The 18,543-nt window shown below is 46.3% G+C and overlaps 1 pseudogene; it reads left to right on the top strand.

Annotated features, from left to right (window-relative positions):
- The first annotated feature begins 438 nt into the window (after window positions 1-438).
- On the top strand, window positions 439-554 carry LOC149435361 (U2 spliceosomal RNA; annotated as a pseudogene).
- The last annotated feature ends 17,989 nt before the right edge of the window (window positions 555-18,543 follow it).

The following is an 18,543-nucleotide window of genomic DNA, read 5'->3' as shown; positions in this document are numbered from 1 at the left end:
CAGTGTTGTCAAAACAACTTCTTTTTGGCCATCCCAGCCCATCCCTTACTAGTGCTACCAAAACACTGGTCCTAAATTTCCTTTCCTTATGGAAATTTTTCCTAATAATGGCCAATTGTAAAGTCCAAGCCTTTCATGCAAAACTGTCAACAAGGCAAAGTCCACAGCTCACAAATGTTTCCTTTTGATATTTAAGTTATTGAGCATTCCACAGAAAATCCTTTAAGCCAACTCTCATAGCCAAGGCCACTTTTCAAAGTCCAGAAAATATAGTTTCAGTTCACTAAATGCTAACTAGAACGGAAAAAAATTGATAAAATCTGCTTCGGTACAGCTTCGCTCTATGGGGAGCTGCCTTCACCTCTCATACCCTACCTAGGATCTTTTTGGATTTTTGGACTTTGTCTAATATGTCACCTTTTATCTGTATTTATTATATTTGCTTCTCGGCCTTTTGGCTAAGATCAAGTGTAGTATCTGTTCTTATCAGTGTCCAGTGGGGGTGCTCCCGACCATTCTAGCTTTGCGGGGATGGTTGTTGTATAGTACCCTCACTGGTATGATGGGGGTCCGGAAGGCTGGACCGGAGGGACAGAAACCAGGGGGCGCCACGATACGCTCTGGGACCTTGGGAGTAATTCCTCTGGGAAAGCTGGAAAGACCCAGTACCTCCTGATTTGGATGGATCTACCTTGGTCTGGCCTGGGGCTGGGGACGCAAAAAGTCCGCAAACTCAGTGCCCCCTGGGGAAGACGCTCTCAGGGGTGTCACTAGTAACACTTGGGTGTGGGACCCCACGGTGTGAAGATGACACATGGCCACTGGTTTTCACCTCTTTTTGCACAGCGCCCTAAGGACCAGGTCTTTTGGCTAAGTCCGGGGCAATTTTTGCTACAGGCCTCAGGGCCTGGTCTGTGCACTATTAGGCACGGTACCACTTTTTTATTTTTATTTATTTATTTAAACCACTCCCACGTTTTGTCACTTTTTCTGTTCTTATGTGTGTGTTTTTCACGGATGGAGGGTGTGGGTCCTCTGGCCTTACCTGAAGTCTAGGGGGAGGATGTGTGGCCATACGGTTCCTTCCTCCCCTGATCCCTAGGGGGTTTTCTCTTCGGGAGAACCCCCTTGCCTAGTACTGGATCTCCGGCTTCGGCTGGGCATAAGGAACGGTGGTCCACCAGGCCTTTTGGCCAGGAGGACCAAATGGGAACCTTGTCCCTGTCAGGAGCTTCGTGCCCCGGGGGATCGGGTGAACGGTCCAACCCTTCCGGGGGTAGGACAAACACACCCCTAAGTGCACTTTTTCGTGTGGTGTTTTGCACTTGCACTTTTTTTGTGAACACTTACGGGTTTTTTGTAGTTGTAGTTTGCACGTTTGCGGACTTAAATTTTTTTTTTTTTTTATTATATTTGCTATATAAACTCATATTAGGATCTCCGTACTTGTGGTTCCTTCAAAGCGCCAATTCTGTTTACTCTTAAATGCCAACTAGCCATCAGACATAATCGTTCCAACATGCCTATGGTCCAGCCTGTATTGGGTTGAATATTGGTGGAACAGCAGTTTCATGCAACATCCAAAGCTCCAGTAATAGAGCAAAATCCATCATATGCTCACTGCAGCAAGCTTTATCACTGATAGTAGATGTTCATCATGGGAGTTCTGCATCCTCTGACCATAGGCCATGGATATATGCCAGAGTCTCACTGGAATTGGTCCCCTTGCCTGCATCAATGGAAAAGTGGGCAGCACATCCACTAATTTATTGGCACCCCACAATGGCAGCAGGTGGCCCAATGACTTCCAGGTCAGAATTTTATCCACTGATTGGTGGACTTTGTCAGCAGAAGTCCTCAGCAGAGCAAATTTTCCAATGGAGACAAATGTTTCAGTGACAACTTCTTAAGATTGATTTTTCCCTTCACTTCATAATGAGCGCCTACAGTATAATGCTAAGGTGTGACATATAGGGGGGGTTAGTTTCAAGTGCACCAAAGAAGACATAGCAATCAACAGTCCTTCTTTTTGTACAATTCATGTTAGTATCTCATCTCTCTGTCCGTTGGTCATGCCAAGCTGTCCCTCTTTTTTTGATCTGACAAATAGACCTCTTTCAATAGATTCCCTTTTATCCAATGTCTAAACTGCTAGATCAGCCTTTCTCAATCAGGGTTCCTCCAGATGTTGCTAGGGGTTCCTGGAGCAGTGGTGTACTGACCTCTAATCATAGTCATAGTTCCAGGATTGGCATCACTTCACTGAGCTAATGGTGTGTGACCAGTGCAGCTACTTTTTTGCCTCATTCACATGAACATATCTATCTGTACACCTGTGTGAGGGGTTGTTTTCACCCATGTTGGATGGACAAGTGTATTGTGCAAACCTGTGCAGGCAGCCTATTCAAATCAGTGCCCTGATCTATGCATCGAACTTGCATGGATGAGCACGCCATGATGTTTTTGGAGATCTGTGAAGGCCCATGCAGCCAGCCATCTGTCATTGATTTGAACAGGTCTGCAAGATACACCTATGCATCCCATGAAGGTGAGGACAGCCCTTCACACCTTCAAACAGTTGTCTGGATAGGTATGCCTGTGTGAATGTGACCTTTTGTCTCTGTAAGCACTGACAACCTTTTTTGTGGTCCAGAAGGGTGGAATTTTTCTTGCTGACCCCCACTGTAACTGGATGTTCTTCCCAAAGATCACTGCCTCTTACCAACAATGTAAGAGTCATTCTCCACACTGACTACCAATGTAGGGACATTCTTCCCACAGGCCTCCAATGTAAGAGGCATTCTTCCAACCATAGCACTACACTTGTGAGGACCACTGTGTTGTGGGTACCTCTAAGTTCTGCACAGCCAGGCAACAGGCATTTATTATTATACAGTGTTTATAAAGCGCCAACAGTTTGCTCAGCGCTGTACATTTACTTTCACACAGACTTGCATCCAGGAGACAGTGCCTAAAATAACAAAACCAAGCCCACGGACTGGTTACTGACAGTCTCCTCAGCACTCCATTTTCCACTCGACTCATCTATCACCCTGACTCTTCTATATTTTTTGGGCCAGTTCACCACTCTACCAAGGCCTTCAAACCTGGGATTGGCCAGACTCCCATAAACATGTAGATTAGGTCTCCACTACTTCCTGCTGGCCAATTTCTGGAAGTTTCTATGGTCCTCCAGAGTCAGGAGGAGGCAATAGAGCCACAACCTATTAAGCCATCCAGATGACCTGCAATAACCTGACCTCCATAACAGACTCAGTTACCATGAGTCTTACACAATGATTTTACATGCAATACACTACACTATTCTAGTAGTACACTAGAAGGTGCTACTCCACTGACCACCAATGTAAGGGACAGTCTTCCCACTGACCCCCAATGTAAGGGACAGTCTTCCCACTGACCACCAATGTAAGGAGCATTCTTCCCACTGACCACCAATGTAAGGAGCATTCTTCCCACTGACCACCAATGTAAGGGGCATTCTTCCCACTGATCACCAATGTAAGGGGCATTCTTCCCACTGGCCACCAATGTAAGGGGCATTCTTCCCACTGGCCACCAATGTAAGGGGCATTCTTCCCACTGGCCACCAATGTAAGGGGCATTCTTCCCACTGGCCACCAATGTAAGGGGCATTCTTCCCACTGGCCACCAATGTAAGGAGCATTCTCTCCACTGACCACCAATGTAATATTCTTCCCACGGACCACTACCTAATTCTGGTAACTTGTATATTGTTCTCCAGCAGGGGATTACCTTTTGAATGAATACAAACACGATGGGTATCAGATGTCTATTTCAGGAGAAAAAAAAAAGCTCCTCTAAGTGCAGTATGTAGAACATTTATTGAGGAACAATGTAAAAAAACCCTCACATCGTGAAGGGATAAAAGAAAGCTTTGGTGTATAAAGTAGAAGATATGGCCGAGTCCTCGCTGTAATAGCCATGGTCCGTGCTGAGGGAGACTCTGGATGTACACGAGAAGCCAGCCGGCATGTGTAAGTCTCAGAAGATGGCATTTGGAGTGCACCATGGAGCTCAATGTCGGAGTCAGTGTGATGACGTAGGGGAGACCAGCATGCAATGCGATGCGTTTCGGAGTATGCGCTAGGCCACTAGAAGGAGAAAGGTCGCTCCCTTCTAAAGCATAAGCTGAAATGGAGGATGTGAATGTGTATGTATGTGTATATATGTATCTGTATATGTGGGTATGGAGAGAGAGGGATCTCCTGCATGGTGGGGGTTGGGGAAAGACCTGGCAACCTACCCTGTAAAATAATTGCTAAGAGAATTCATGGAAGAAGTCACTTGCGAGCGATGGTCCATGCAATCGCCAAGGGTCGGATACGACTGAATGGACAAATAGAAATATATATAAATATATATATAGAGAGAGAGAATAATTAACAATAATAAATGGCAATAGTAAACACATCAGGGGTCAAAGGTATATAGCTAAAAAAATTACTGGGGGAAGTGATGAGGAAAAATAAAGATATGAATAATGGATGGATAAAGCTCTGCTGTTAGGCCCAATATCCTAGTATGGCGCCTCACATGTGCTGCAGTGGTCCTAAATCTGTCCAGCCTGATCTACAGGAAACTGTACCAAAGAGAGGACACCGAGGAGGACCCTTGCTGGAGATAGCCAAGATGAAGGCTGGTCTCCTAGACAGGCCTAGTGACTCCCTTGGTGGACGCATTGAAATTTGGCAACATGCTTACAGTGTTGGCGGGTCGGCTTAAAGGTTCTGACATTATGAAACTGGACATTGATCTGGAGAGTCTGTAAGTGATCTGCTATGGTATCTGGGACCCCTAACCCTCACCTCCTTAACAGTCCTGCAATAAATCTTGTGACTATTGCCCAATATCATTTCTCAGTCCCCCTATTTTAGCCATGGACTGGGTTGAAATGCTATCCCACCCCTGCCTGTGGAGGTGCTATCCAGCCTTTGGGGTGTCAGAGGGGTGCTATGGGGGGGTTTGGAATGCAGCTAAAAGGTTGTTCTAGGAAATGCACATCCTGGTACAGCCAAGTTTGGAAGGGGTTACTGCTGCTACACAATGTCATGGCTGACTTTTGAAATTCAAACAACACGGCTGCCCCATGCCTTGTCTTCTCACACCAGTGTTGGGGTTCCCAGTTCACATTATCATCACAAATTCTAGAAGTTGGAAAATGCTGATTAGAGCATAAATAGTGTACTTCAGTTTTGATTGTTCAACAATATCTGCCTAGAACTGATAAGAAGCACATGTACTGCCCTCTAGGTTTAGGCTTTTTATATTTTGTTAGATAGAGGCTGGGTAACAGCCTGGGATGAGTCAGCCTGGGGAGTGAGGTAGTGGGTTCACCTCAGTACAGGCTGGGAGGTTCTACAGCAAGGGAGGACTGACAACTCATGGGGCCCCTGTGTCCTTGCCCAAACTCAAAAAAGCCCATGAAAAAGGAACCAGGGGCATCTCATGGGGCCCCCTACTGGCCCTGGGCCCTCAGGCCGTGCTCGAGTTTCCAAATGGTCAGGCCGCCCCTGCTCTACAGGCATAGCTCCCAACTGTCCCTGATTTCGAGGGACTGTCCTTCTTTTGGAACAAAGCCCCTCTGTCCCTCTTTCCTCCTCATTTGTCCCTCATTTTGGTCTGATCTATATAGTTGTTTATAAAATGCACTACTTGGCTATCAAAAAGTGTTTCCCACTGCTAAACTTTTCATCCAATTTCTAAATTGTTGCATTTGTAAACTTCAAAAGCCAATATAAAGGAATAGCAGAGGTAAAATGCAATTTTCGGTTTAACCGAACATTTCTATTGTACAATTCTCCTTTATGGGGGGGCATGGCAGGGGGTTTGTCCTATGCCTACATACTTTTGCTGGTAGGTGTCCCTCATTGCCATCTCAGAAAGGTAGGAGGTGTGTCTACAGGCCAAGGCTTCCTGAGCCCTCCCACCCTTCCAGAAGATGGGCGGAAGAGAACAGGAGGTCCAGATCTGCATGGCTGAGGGAACTTGGCCAGTTCCCTGGCAGAGGCAAGGCATGGTGATCAAGGACAACCCTTGAATGTGGCAAAGCCTGGGGAAATGTGTGAGTTGGGTGGAAGATGGACTTAGAGAAGGCAGGAGTGTGGGGCCTGGGAGGAGGCCTCAGGGAGGGAAGGCTATCTATAGGCTGGATGCTGGACAGAAGGATCTCCGCTGTCCCACCATCTCCTAGGGAGGACATCCTGTCAACCGGGAAGCAGCCAGCCCAGTGTAAGGTCTGATGGCAGCGTCAAGCTAATGGGACATGAGTACTTCTACACCCCCTGGACCAGATAGAGGGCGAGGTCGGTCAGGTCCAAGACTCAACAAGTTCTCATCTGGTACTACTTAAATGTTCGCTCTCAGAATCTCTTGCCCGGGGATCCCCTCAGTGCAGCCAAGAGAAGAGGAGGAGTCATCTGGGGTTTAAGGAGAAACACCAAGGAGACTTCAGTACTTAAAAAAGACAGTGCTATATTTTTGCTGATCCACAATTTTTTTTTTTTTTTTTTTACAGTATTATGTTACTAAGAAGTTTGCCCTCAATTTTGCAGCTCCTCGGGCATCCCATACAGTGGAGTATTTAGGTTTTGTGCTGCCCTAGGCAAAATCAGATGCCCCTTTCCTGGCGGAGAAAGCCTGACACCGACCAACACCAAGTGCGAGAGAGTCTGACAGTGACCAACAACACTCCTGCCCCCCCACCCGAAAAAGCCTTCTACTAACACCCCCCCCCCCCCCGCGAAAGAGAGAAAGACACACCTTCACAGCTCTGGCCATCCCCAGGAATGACAATCGGACTCTAGAGCCACCCGGACACATCAAGCAGCCCACAGCCTCTCTCGGATCCTACCTGGCCCCCATGATGCATATGTCCCTGCTGCCCCCCAAAAAATGCTGCCCTAGGCGAATGCCTTGTTTGCCTTGTGGTAAATACACCCCTGATCCCATATATCCCTAGACCCCATACAAGTTGTTATCCCCTTAATAAAAACAAAAACCAGCTCAAGGACTGTTTTACTGACTCTCTGCATGTGAAGATGTGGAAAAATGTGCCTGTGCAGAGCGTAGGGGGACCCAAAACTCTGCGGCCCTCAAGGGGGTAGTGCTACACACATTATGAATCACTTACCAGCACGGGTGTCAAAATGGTGGCCCTCCAGCTGTTGTCAAACTACAAGTCCCATGAGGCATTCCAAGATTGACAGTTACAAGCATGACTCCCAAAGGCAGAGGCATGATGGGACTTGTAGTTGTGCAACAGCTGGAGGGCCACCAGTTTGATACCCCATCTTACCTCATTTAGAAAGAAGGAAAAGATCAGATCCTGGATATGGAAACCATTCTCAGTGCAGGTTATGTGGGGTATGATGCCCTTTTCATATCACGTAGTGCTTATGCTTTTAGACAAAGGTATTTGAAAGATAAGATTTATTATTATACAGGATTTATATGGCGCCAACAGTTTGCTCCGCGCTTTACAATATACGGGGGTCAGTACAATTACAATACAATTCAGTACAGAAGGAATAGGAGGGCCTGGCTCAAGGAGCTTACAATCCAAAGGAAGGGGGAGGGATACAAAAGGTGATGGCTGAGGGGGATGATCTGCTGGAGGTGATTCAAGTACAGTTCTTAGGTGGAGGTGGGGGTCGGCTTCCCTGAATAAGTGAGTTTTCAAAGATCCCCTAAAGGCAGACAAGATGGGGGGCTGACCGGACATACTGATTTAGGGAGTTCCAGAGGATGGGGGAGGCTCTGGAGAAGTCCTGGAGGTGAGCGTGGGAGGAGGTGATGAGGGAGCTAGAGAGGAAGAGGTCTTGGGAGGAGCGGAGCGGGTGATTTGGGCGATATCTGCAGATGAGGTTGGCGATGTATCTAGGGGCAGTGTTGTGGACGGCTTTGTAAGCCGCGGTTTGGACTCGGGTGCCTTGAGACTGAAAGTATAACTAAAGGCAAAACTTAGGTTTGGATAGCGTGGGGGTGGGGGGATTAGAACCCCCATCAGGTTTTATAGCTTTCTGTGTCCCCATTAGGGAGATCCCCCCCTCTCTATTTGTCCTGATTACCATCATCATTGAGGGTAAAAGAAACACCAAATTTTGGGTTGCCCCCACAAAAGTCATAGAGGAGGAATCTTCCAATGGGGGACATTAGTGCTGGTGACCCGGGGGACCCGAGGAATTCCTTTAATTTGCAGGGATTTCCTCCTACTTTTTGTTTGGCTGTGGGACAGGAAGTGTAAAGGAAGGGAAATCTCCCCAATGAGACACAGATGGCAAAAAATAAACGTACAGAAGTTATAACCCGCCTTTACTCCACCCAAAATGGAAAACATTTTTGCCTTTTAGTTCTACTTGAAAATAGTGTTCAAGGTCACCATGAATGGAAAAAGGTTGAACAAAGATTGCTGTGTATGGGGATTGATGGAAGGACATTTTACTCCCATCAATGGGGGGGGGGGGGGATGATATTGCAAAACACCATCACTTTCCCTGTCATGATTTACCACCAATGTAAGGGGACACTTCTACACTGACCACCAATGTAAGGGGTCACTTCTACACTGACCATCAATGTAAGGGGACACTCCTACACTGACCATCAATGTAAGGGGTCACTTCTACACTGACCACCAATGTAAGGGGTCACTCCTACACTGACCATCAATGTAAGGGGACACTTCTACACTGACCACCAATGTAAGGGGACACTTCTACACTGACCATCAATGTAAGGGGTCACTTATACACTGACCGCCAATGTAAGGGGACACTTCTACACTGACCGCCAATGTAAGGGGACACTTCTACACTGATCACCAATGTAAGGGGACACTTCTACACTGACCACCAATGTAAGGGGACACTTCTACACTGACCGCCTATGTAAGGAGACACTTATACACTGACCACCAATGTAAGGTGTCACTTCTACACTGACCACCAATGTAAGGGGACACTTCTACACTGATCACCAATGTAAGGGGACACTTCTACACTGACCACCAATGTAAGGGGACACTTCTACACTGACCGCCAATGTAAGGGGACACTTCTACACTGACCACCAATGTAAGGGGACACTTATACACTGACCGCCTATGTAAGGAGACACTTATACACTGACCACCAATGTAAGGTGTCACTTCTACACTGACCACCAATGTAAGGGGACACTTCTACACTGACCACCAATGTAAGGGGACACTTCTACACTGACCACCAATGTAAGGGGACACTTTTTCTACACTGACCGTCAATGTAAGGGGACACTTCTACACTGACCACCAATGTAAGGGGACACTTCTACACTGACCACCAATGTAAGGGGAAACTTCTACACTGACCATCAATGTAAGGGGACACTTCTACACTGACCACCAATGTAAGGGGTCACTTCTACACTGACCATCAATGTAAGGGGTCACTTCTACACTGACCACCAATGTAAGGGGACACTCCTATACTGACCACCAATGTAAGGGGACACTCCTACACTGACCACCAATGTAAGGGGACACTCCTACACTGACCACCAATGTAAGGGGACACTTCTACACTGACCACCAATGTAAGGTGTCACTTCTACACTGACCACCAATGTAAGGGGACACTTCTACACTGACCGCCAATGTAAGGGGACACTTCTACACTGACCGCCAATGTAAGGGGACACTTATACACTGACCACCAATGTAAGGGGACACTTCTACACTGATCACCAATGTAAGGGGACACTTCTACACTGATCACCAATGTAAGGGGACACTTCCACACTGACCACCAATGTAAGGGGACACTTATACACTGACCGCCTATGTAAGGAGACACTTATACACTGACCACCAATGTAAGGTGTCACTTCTACACTGACCACCAATGTAAGGGGACACTTCTACACTGATCACCAATGTAAGGTGTCACTTCTACACTGACCATCAATGTAAGGTGTCACTTCTACACTGACCACCAATGTAAGGGGACACTTCTACACTGACCACCAATGTAAGGTGTCACTTCTATACTGACCGCCAATGTAAGGCGTCACTTCTACACTGACCGCCAATGTAAGGGGACACTTCTACACTGACCACCAATGTAAGGGGACACTTTTACACTGACCACCAATGTAAGGGGACACTTTTTCTACAATGACCATCAATGTAAGGGGACACTCCTACACTGACCGTCAATGTAAGGGGACACTTCTACACTGACCACCAATGTAAGGGGACACTTCTACACTGACCACCAATGTAAGGGGAAACTTCTACACTGACCATCAATGTAAGGGGACACTTCTACACTGACCACCAATGTAAGGGGTCACTTCTACACTGACCACCAATGTAAGGGGACACTCCTATACTGACCACCAATGTAAGGGGACACTCCTACACTGACCACCAATGTAAGGGGACACTTCTACACTGACCACCAATGTAAGGTGTCACTTCTACACTGACCACCAATGTAAGGGGACACTTCTACACTGATCACCAATGTAAGGTGTCACTTCTACACTGACCACCAATGTAAGGGGACACTTCTACACTGATCACCAATGTAAGGGGACACTTCTACACTGACCACCAATGTAAGGTGTCACTTCTACACTGACCACCAATGTAAGGGGACACTTCTACACTGACCGCCAATGTAAGGGGACACTTCTACACTGACCGCCAATGTAAGGTGTCACTTCTACACTGACCACCAATGTAAGGGGACACTTCTACACTGACCACCAATGTAGGACACTCCTACACTGACCACCAATGTAAGGGGACACTTATACACTGACCGCCTATGTAAGGAGACACTTATACACTGACCACCAATGTAAGGGGACACTTCTACACTGACCACCAATGTAAGGGGACACTCCTACACTGACCACCAATGTAAGGGGACACTCCTACACTGACCACCAATGTAAGGGGACACTCCTACACTGACCACCAATGTAAGGGGACACTCCTACACTGACCACCAATGTAAGGGGACACTTCTACACTGACCACCAATGTAAGGTGTCACTTCTACACTGACCACCAATGTAAGGGGACATTTCTACACTGACCGCCAATGTAAGGGGACACTCCTACACTGACCACCAATGTAAGGGGACACTTCTACACTGACCGCCAATGTAAGGGGACACTCCTACACTGACCGCCTATGTAAGGAGACACTTATACACTGACCATCAATGTAAGGGGACACTTATACCCTGACCGCCTATGTAAGGAGACACTTATACACTGACCACCAATGTAAGGTGTCACTTCTACACTGACCACCAATGTAAGGGGACACTTCTACACTGACCACCAATGTAAGGGGACACTCCTACACTGACCACCAATGTAAGGGGACACTCCTACACTGACCACCAATGTAAGGGGACACTCCTACACTGACCACCAATGTAAGGGGACACTCCTACACTGACCATCAATGTAAGGGGACACTTATACCCTGACCGCCTATGTAAGGAGACACTTATACACTGACCACCAATGTAAGGTGTCACTTCTACACTGACCACCAATGTAAGGGGACACTCCTACACTGACCACCAATGTAAGGGGACACTCCTACACTGACCACCAATGTAAGGGGACACTCCTACACTGACCACCAATGTAAGGGGACACTCCTACACTGACCACCAATGTAAGGGGACACTCCTACACTGACCATCAATGTAAGGGGACACTTATACACTGACCGCCTATGTAAGGAGACACTTATACACTGACCACCAATGTAAGGTGTCACTTCTACACTGACCACCAATGTAAGGGGACACTCCTACACTGACCACCAATGTAAGGGGACACTCCTACACTGACCACCAATGTAAGGGGACACTCCTACACTGACCACCAATGTAAGGGGACACTCCTACACTGACCACCAATGTAAGGGGACACTCCTACACTGACCACCAATGTAAGGGGACACTTCTACACTGACCACCAATGTAAGGGGTCACTTCTACACTGACCACCAATGTAAGGGGTCACTTCTACACTGACCACCAATTTAAAGGGGACACTTCTACACTGACCACCAATGTAAGGGGACACTCCTACACTGACCATCAATGTAAGGGGACACTTATAATTATTTTATTTATTTCAGGTGCTTATATAGTACCGTCAATTTACACAGCGCTTTACATATATATTGTACAGTCACATCAGTCCCTAACCCTCAAGGGGCGTACAATCTAAGGTCCTAACTCACATTCATACATACACATACTAGGGACAATTTAGACAGGAGACAATTCACCTCCCAGCATGTCTTTGGAGTGTGGGAGGAAACCGGAGTACCTGGAGGAAACCCACGCAGGCACAGGGAGAACATGCAAACTCCAGGCAGGTGGCACCGTGGTTGAGATTCAAACCAATGACCCTAGTACTGCCAGGCAGAAGTGCTAACCATTTAGCCACTGTGCACTTCTACACTGACATGAAAGTAAGAGTCATGTCTACACTAATCAACAATGTAACTGGGAATTTTCCACTGACCACAATATAAGGGGACACTTCTACACTGACCACCAACTTAAAGGGTCTCGTCTACACTGACTATCAGTTTAAGGGGTCACTTCTATACTGAACACATATATAAGGGGCCACTTCTACACTGACCACCAATATAACGGACACTTCTATACTCACCACCTATATAAGGGGCCACTTCTACACTGGCCACCAATATAAGGGGCCACTTCTATACTGAACACATGTATAAGGGGCCACTTCTACACTGACCACCAATATAACGGACACTTCTATACTCACCACCTATATAAGGGGCCACTTCTACACTGACCACCAATATAACGGACACTTCTATACTGACCTCCAATGTAAGGGGTAACTTATACTTCACCTCTCACCCTGTGTTCAGTATACAGAAGACAAGCTGTTCAAGCAGCACACTGAAGAGATCACAACTGACTTTATTTCTATATCCACCCTTCCCCCAATTGTAATATATACACACTAAACAGACAACAGGTGTGTGTCATTTTGACCCCACGGGGTGAGATCTTGCGTGGAGCCCCAGATGGAGGGAGATTATCAGTGGTCTTGTATGTCTTCCATTTTCTAATTATTGCTCCCACAGTTGATTTGTTCACACCAAGCTGCTTGCCTATTGCAGATTCAGTCTTCCCAGCCTGGTGCAGCTCTACAATTTTGTTTCTGGTGTCCTTCGACAGCTCTTTGGTCTTCACCATAGTGGAGTTTGGAGTGTGACTGTTTGAACTTGTTATCAGTATAAAAGACACCTGTCCACAACCTCAAACAGGTGCCATTGATACAGGTAATGAGTGCAGGACAGAGGAGCCTCTTAAAGAAGAAGGTCCAGGTCTGTGAGAGCCAGAAATCTTGCTTGTTTGTAGGTGACCAAATACTTATTTTCCACCATAATTTGCAAATAAATTCTTTCCAGATCAGCCAATGTGATTGTCTGGATTTGTTTTCTCATTTTGTCTCTCATAGTTGAGGTCTCCCTATGATGCCAATTACAGGCCTCTCTCATCTTTGTAAGTGGGAGAACTTGTACAATTGGTGGCTGACTAAATACTTTTTTGCCCCAATGTATATACATACAGTGCATTGAAAAAGTCTTCCTTCCCTTTTGAAATGTCCCCCATGTTGTCATGTTACAACTAAAACCGTCAATGTATTTTATTGGGATTGGATGTGATGGACCGACACAAATTGGCACATAATTGTAAAGTGGAAGGAAAATGAGAAATGGTTTCCAACATTTATGACCAATAAATCTGTGAAAAGTGTGGCAGCATTTGTATTCGGCCCCTGAAGTCAATACATTTTAGGACCCCCTTTGGCTGCAATTCCAGCTGCAAGTCTTTTTGGGGATGTCTCTTTGCACGTCTAGAGAGGGACATTTCTGCCCATTCTTATTTGCAGAATCGCTCAAGCTCTGTCAGATTGGATGGAGAGCGTCTGGGGACAGCAAATTTCAAGTCTTGCCACAGATTCTCCATTGGATTTGGGTCTGGACTGTGACTGGGCCATTCTAACACATGAAGATGCTTTGATCGGAACCATTCCATTGTAGCTCTGGCTGGATGTTTCGGGTCGTTGTCCTGCTGGAAGGGGAACCTCCGCCCCGGTCTCAGGTCTTTTGCAGACTCTAACAGGTTTTCTTCTAAGATTGCCCTGTATTTGGCTCCATCCATCTTCCCATCAACTTTGACCAACTTCCCTGTCCCTGCTGAAGAAAAGCATCCCCACCACAGGATGCTGCCACCACCATGTTTCACGGTGGGGATGGTGTGTTCAGGGTGATGTGCAGTGTTAGTTTCCGCCACACATAGTGTTTTGCTTTTAGGTCAAAAAGTTCATTGTTGGTCTCCTCTGACCAGAGCCCCTTCTTCCACATGTTTGCTGTGTCCCCCACATGGCTTCTCACAAACTGCAAATGGGACTTCTTATGGTTTTCCTCCAACAATGGCTTTCTTCTTGTCACTCTTCCATAAAGGCCAGATTTGTGGAGTGCACGACTAATAGTTGTCCTGAGGACAGATTCTCCCACCTGAGCTGTGGATCTCTGCAGCTCCTCCAGAGTTCACATGGGCCTCTTGGCTGCTTCTCTGATGAACGCTCTCCTTGCCCGGCCTGTCAGTTTAGGTGGATGGCCATGTCTTGGTAGGTTTGCAGTTGTGCCATACTCTTTCAATTTTCGGATGATGGATTGAACAGTGCTCCGTGAGATGTTCAAAACTTGGAATATTTTTTTTATAACGTACCCCTGCTTTAAATTTCTCCACAACTTTATCCCTGACCTGCCTGGTGTGCTCCTTGGCCTTCATGATGCTGTTTGTTCACTAATGTTCTCTTACAAACCTCTGAGGGCTTCACAGAACAGCTGTATTTATACTGAGATCACATGACACACAGGTGGATTCTATTTACTAATTAGGTGACTTCTGAAGGTAATTGGTTCCACTAGATTTTAGTTAGGGGTATCAGAGTAAAGGGGGTTGAATACAAATGCTGCCACACTTTTCAGATATTTATTTGTAAAAAATTTGAAAACCATTTATCATTTTCCTCCCACTTCACAATTATGTGCCACTTTGCGTTGGTCTATCACAGTGGTCGGCAAGCCGCGGCTCGCGAGCCACATGCGGCTCTTTACCCAGTCTAATGCGGCTCTTCTGTGTGCCGGGCGCCTGCTCCCCTCCCTCCTCTCGGTCGGCCGCTCCCCTGCCTCCTCTCGGTTGGCAGCCCCAAAAGTCCGCGCGGACCTTTTAATCCGGCCTGCGCATGTGGCTGTCAGGATGTGTGTAGGCGGGGCAGCGTGCCGAACGTGAGGGGAGGGGAGCTAGGCTCCTCTCACAGTCCGCCCTGAAGACCCGAACGGCGCGGGAAGACAGCGAGAGGAACGCAAAAGGTAAGTGAATTGACACGGGGGACTTGGCTTACTAGAAGGGGGGGGGGGAATAGTACTGTGGGGGATGAAATACTATATGAGGGATGAAATACTATATGAGGGATGAAATACTATATGAGGGATGAATTACTATATGAGGGATGAATTACTATATGAGGGATGAAATACTATATGGGGGGATGAAATACTATATGAGGGATGAAATACTATATGGGGGATGAATTACTATATGAGGGATGAATTACTTTATGAGGGATGAAATACTATATGGGGGGATGAAATACTATATGAGGGATGAAATACTATATGAGGGATGAAATACTATATGAGGGATGAAATACTATATGGGGGGATGAAATACTATATGAGGGATGAATTACTATATGAGGGATGAAATACTATATGGGGGGATGAAATACTATATGAGGGATGAAATACTATATGGGGGGATGAAATACTATATGAGGGATGAAATACTATATGGGGGGATGAAATACTATATGAGGGATGAAATACTATATGAGGGATGAATTACTATATGGGGGATGAAATACTATATGAGGGATGAAATACTATATGGGGGATGAAATACTATATGGGGGATGAAATACTATACGGGGGATGAAATACTATACGGGGGATGAAATACTATACGAGGGATGAAATACTATACGGGGGATGAATTGCTATGGGGGATGAATTACTATATGGGGGATGAATTACTATGGGGGATGAATTACTATATGGGGGATGAATTACTATGGGGGATGAATTACTATGGGGGATGAATTACACTATGGGGGATGAATTACACTACGGGGGATGAATTACTATATGGGGGATGAATTACTATGGGGGATGAATTACTATATGGGAGATGTATTTTCAGTTTTAAAAATGTGGCTCTCAAAATAAATTTCAATCATGGTTTTGGCGAGATTTGGCTCAGTTGAAAAAAAAGGTTGCCCACCACTGGTCTATCACATCAAATCTAAATAAAATACATTGACGTTTTTGTTTGTAACATGACAACATGGGGAACATTTCAAAGGGGAATGGATACTTTTTCAAAGCATTGTATATACTGATTAGCCATATCATTATGACCACTGACAGGTAAAGTGAATAACATTGATTATCTCTTTCCAATGGCATCTGAAAGTGGGTGGGATATATTAGGCAGCAAGTGAACATGTTGTCCCTGAAGTTGTGTTGAAAACAGAAGAAATGGGCAAGTCTAAGGATTTGAGGAACTGGGACATGTGTCAAATTGTAATGGCTAGATCAACTCCAAAACTGCAGCTCTTGTGGGATGTTCCCAGTCTCCAGTGGTCAGGACCAAGCAAAAAGTGGATCAAGGAACTGACTACTGGTGATAGGGTCATGGGTGGCCAGGGCTCACTGATGTACACAGGAAGTGAAGGCTGGCCCGTATAGTCTGATCCAATAGAAGAGCTACTGGAGCTAAATTGAAGCTCAATTGAATTCTGGTTCTGATAGAAAGGTTTTAGAACACACAATGCATCGCAGTTTGTTGGGTATGGGGCTGTGCAACCAAAGATCGGTCAGGGTGCCAATGCTGTCCATAGCCAAAAGTGCCTACAATGGGAATGTGAGCATCAAAACTGGACCACAAAGCAATGGAAGCAGGTGGCCTGATGGATTCAAGAATGGTTTGAGGAAAACATCAGGGAGTTTGAGGTGTTGATTTGGCCTTCACATTCTCCAGATCTCAATCCAACAAAGCATCTGTGTTGAAAAAACAAGTCCGGTCCATGGAGGCCCCACCTCAACTTACAGGACTTAATGGATCTGCTACTGACGGCTTGGTGCCAGATACCACAGTGTACCTTCAGAGGTCTAGCGGTGTCCATACCCCAATGGTTTATGGTGGGTGGTCAAATTCTCCAGATCTCCAGATTCTCCAGATCTCAATCCAACAAAGCATCTGTGTTGAAAAAAACAAGTCCGGTCCATGGAGGCCCCACCTCAACTTACAGGACTTAATGGATCTGCTACTGACGGCTTGGTGCCAGATACCACAGCGTACCTTCAGAAGTCTACTGGTGTCCATACCCCAAGGGGTTATGGTGGGTGGTCATTATGTTATGGCTGATTGCTGTATTTGAAAAATATTCATTACATTTATTGATATACCTGCTGGCCATTTGGGCCCTCCAGAAGCCTGGCCACAAAAACTCCCCACATCCTGCGTTGTTGCTAGGATGAGAAAACCGTTGGACATTCACTCCCAGCATTACAGCAAAGAAAACCAACGGCTTTATGGTCCTGGCAACAAGGCTGGATGAGGGCGTTTTGGGCCAGGCTTAGCCTTTAAGGTGAGTTTTGTGAGGGTTTTGTCTCCAAGTTTTTGGGAATTTCGGTCTGCAAGTGACAGACAACTTCATTGGACATCCTTCACTTTCCCTACATTGAAGAGGAAAAGTCAATTAGCTGGGTTGGACTTCTCTTCCAATAGACATCATCACTCTGGTCCTTGGGGGGGCGCCTGCCAGTCACATGGCCTTCTATAGATGGGGTGATTTTTACCTACCAGCTAACAGGTCAGTGGACTACCAGGACACCCACCATACAAGGGTGGCAGCAGACATGCAGTGCTTTGATCCATAGCAGAGGAAAGGCTTGGCCCCTTCCCACCATCCCTGATATGAACATTTTCCAACAAGCTGGAACATTTCTCCATACAATTCCAGCGCCTCCAACTGCAGAAGAGCTCAGTATTCCCCCCTGGGGGTGCAGAGGTGCCTCAATCATTGAATCGTCAGAAAAATTATGACCATCCATACAAGCGTAATGTCATCATATTTGTGATTGGAGTGTGGGGTGGTTGGTAGACCTCTGGAGGATGTCCTATCAGATCCTACGTCTGGAGACCCTTCCCTATATCCATGGAAAACACCCTCCAGCCTGAAACCACAAGGAGCCAGTTACCAGGGGAGAGACATATTAAAACCTCTGAATTCAGTATATACTGTGTGTATACAGCTGCAGAAGCCTGGCCAAAAAAACTCCCCACATCCTGCGTTGTTGC

Source organism: Staurois parvus, unplaced genomic scaffold (genome assembly GCF_062004578.1).
Source record: "Staurois parvus isolate SC_StPar_1 unplaced genomic scaffold, SC_StPar_1.0 ptg001528l, whole genome shotgun sequence".
NCBI lineage: Eukaryota > Metazoa > Chordata > Amphibia > Anura > Ranidae > Staurois > Staurois parvus.
Note: the sequence above shows the minus strand (reverse complement) of the source record. Positions and strands in the feature narration are given on the sequence as shown.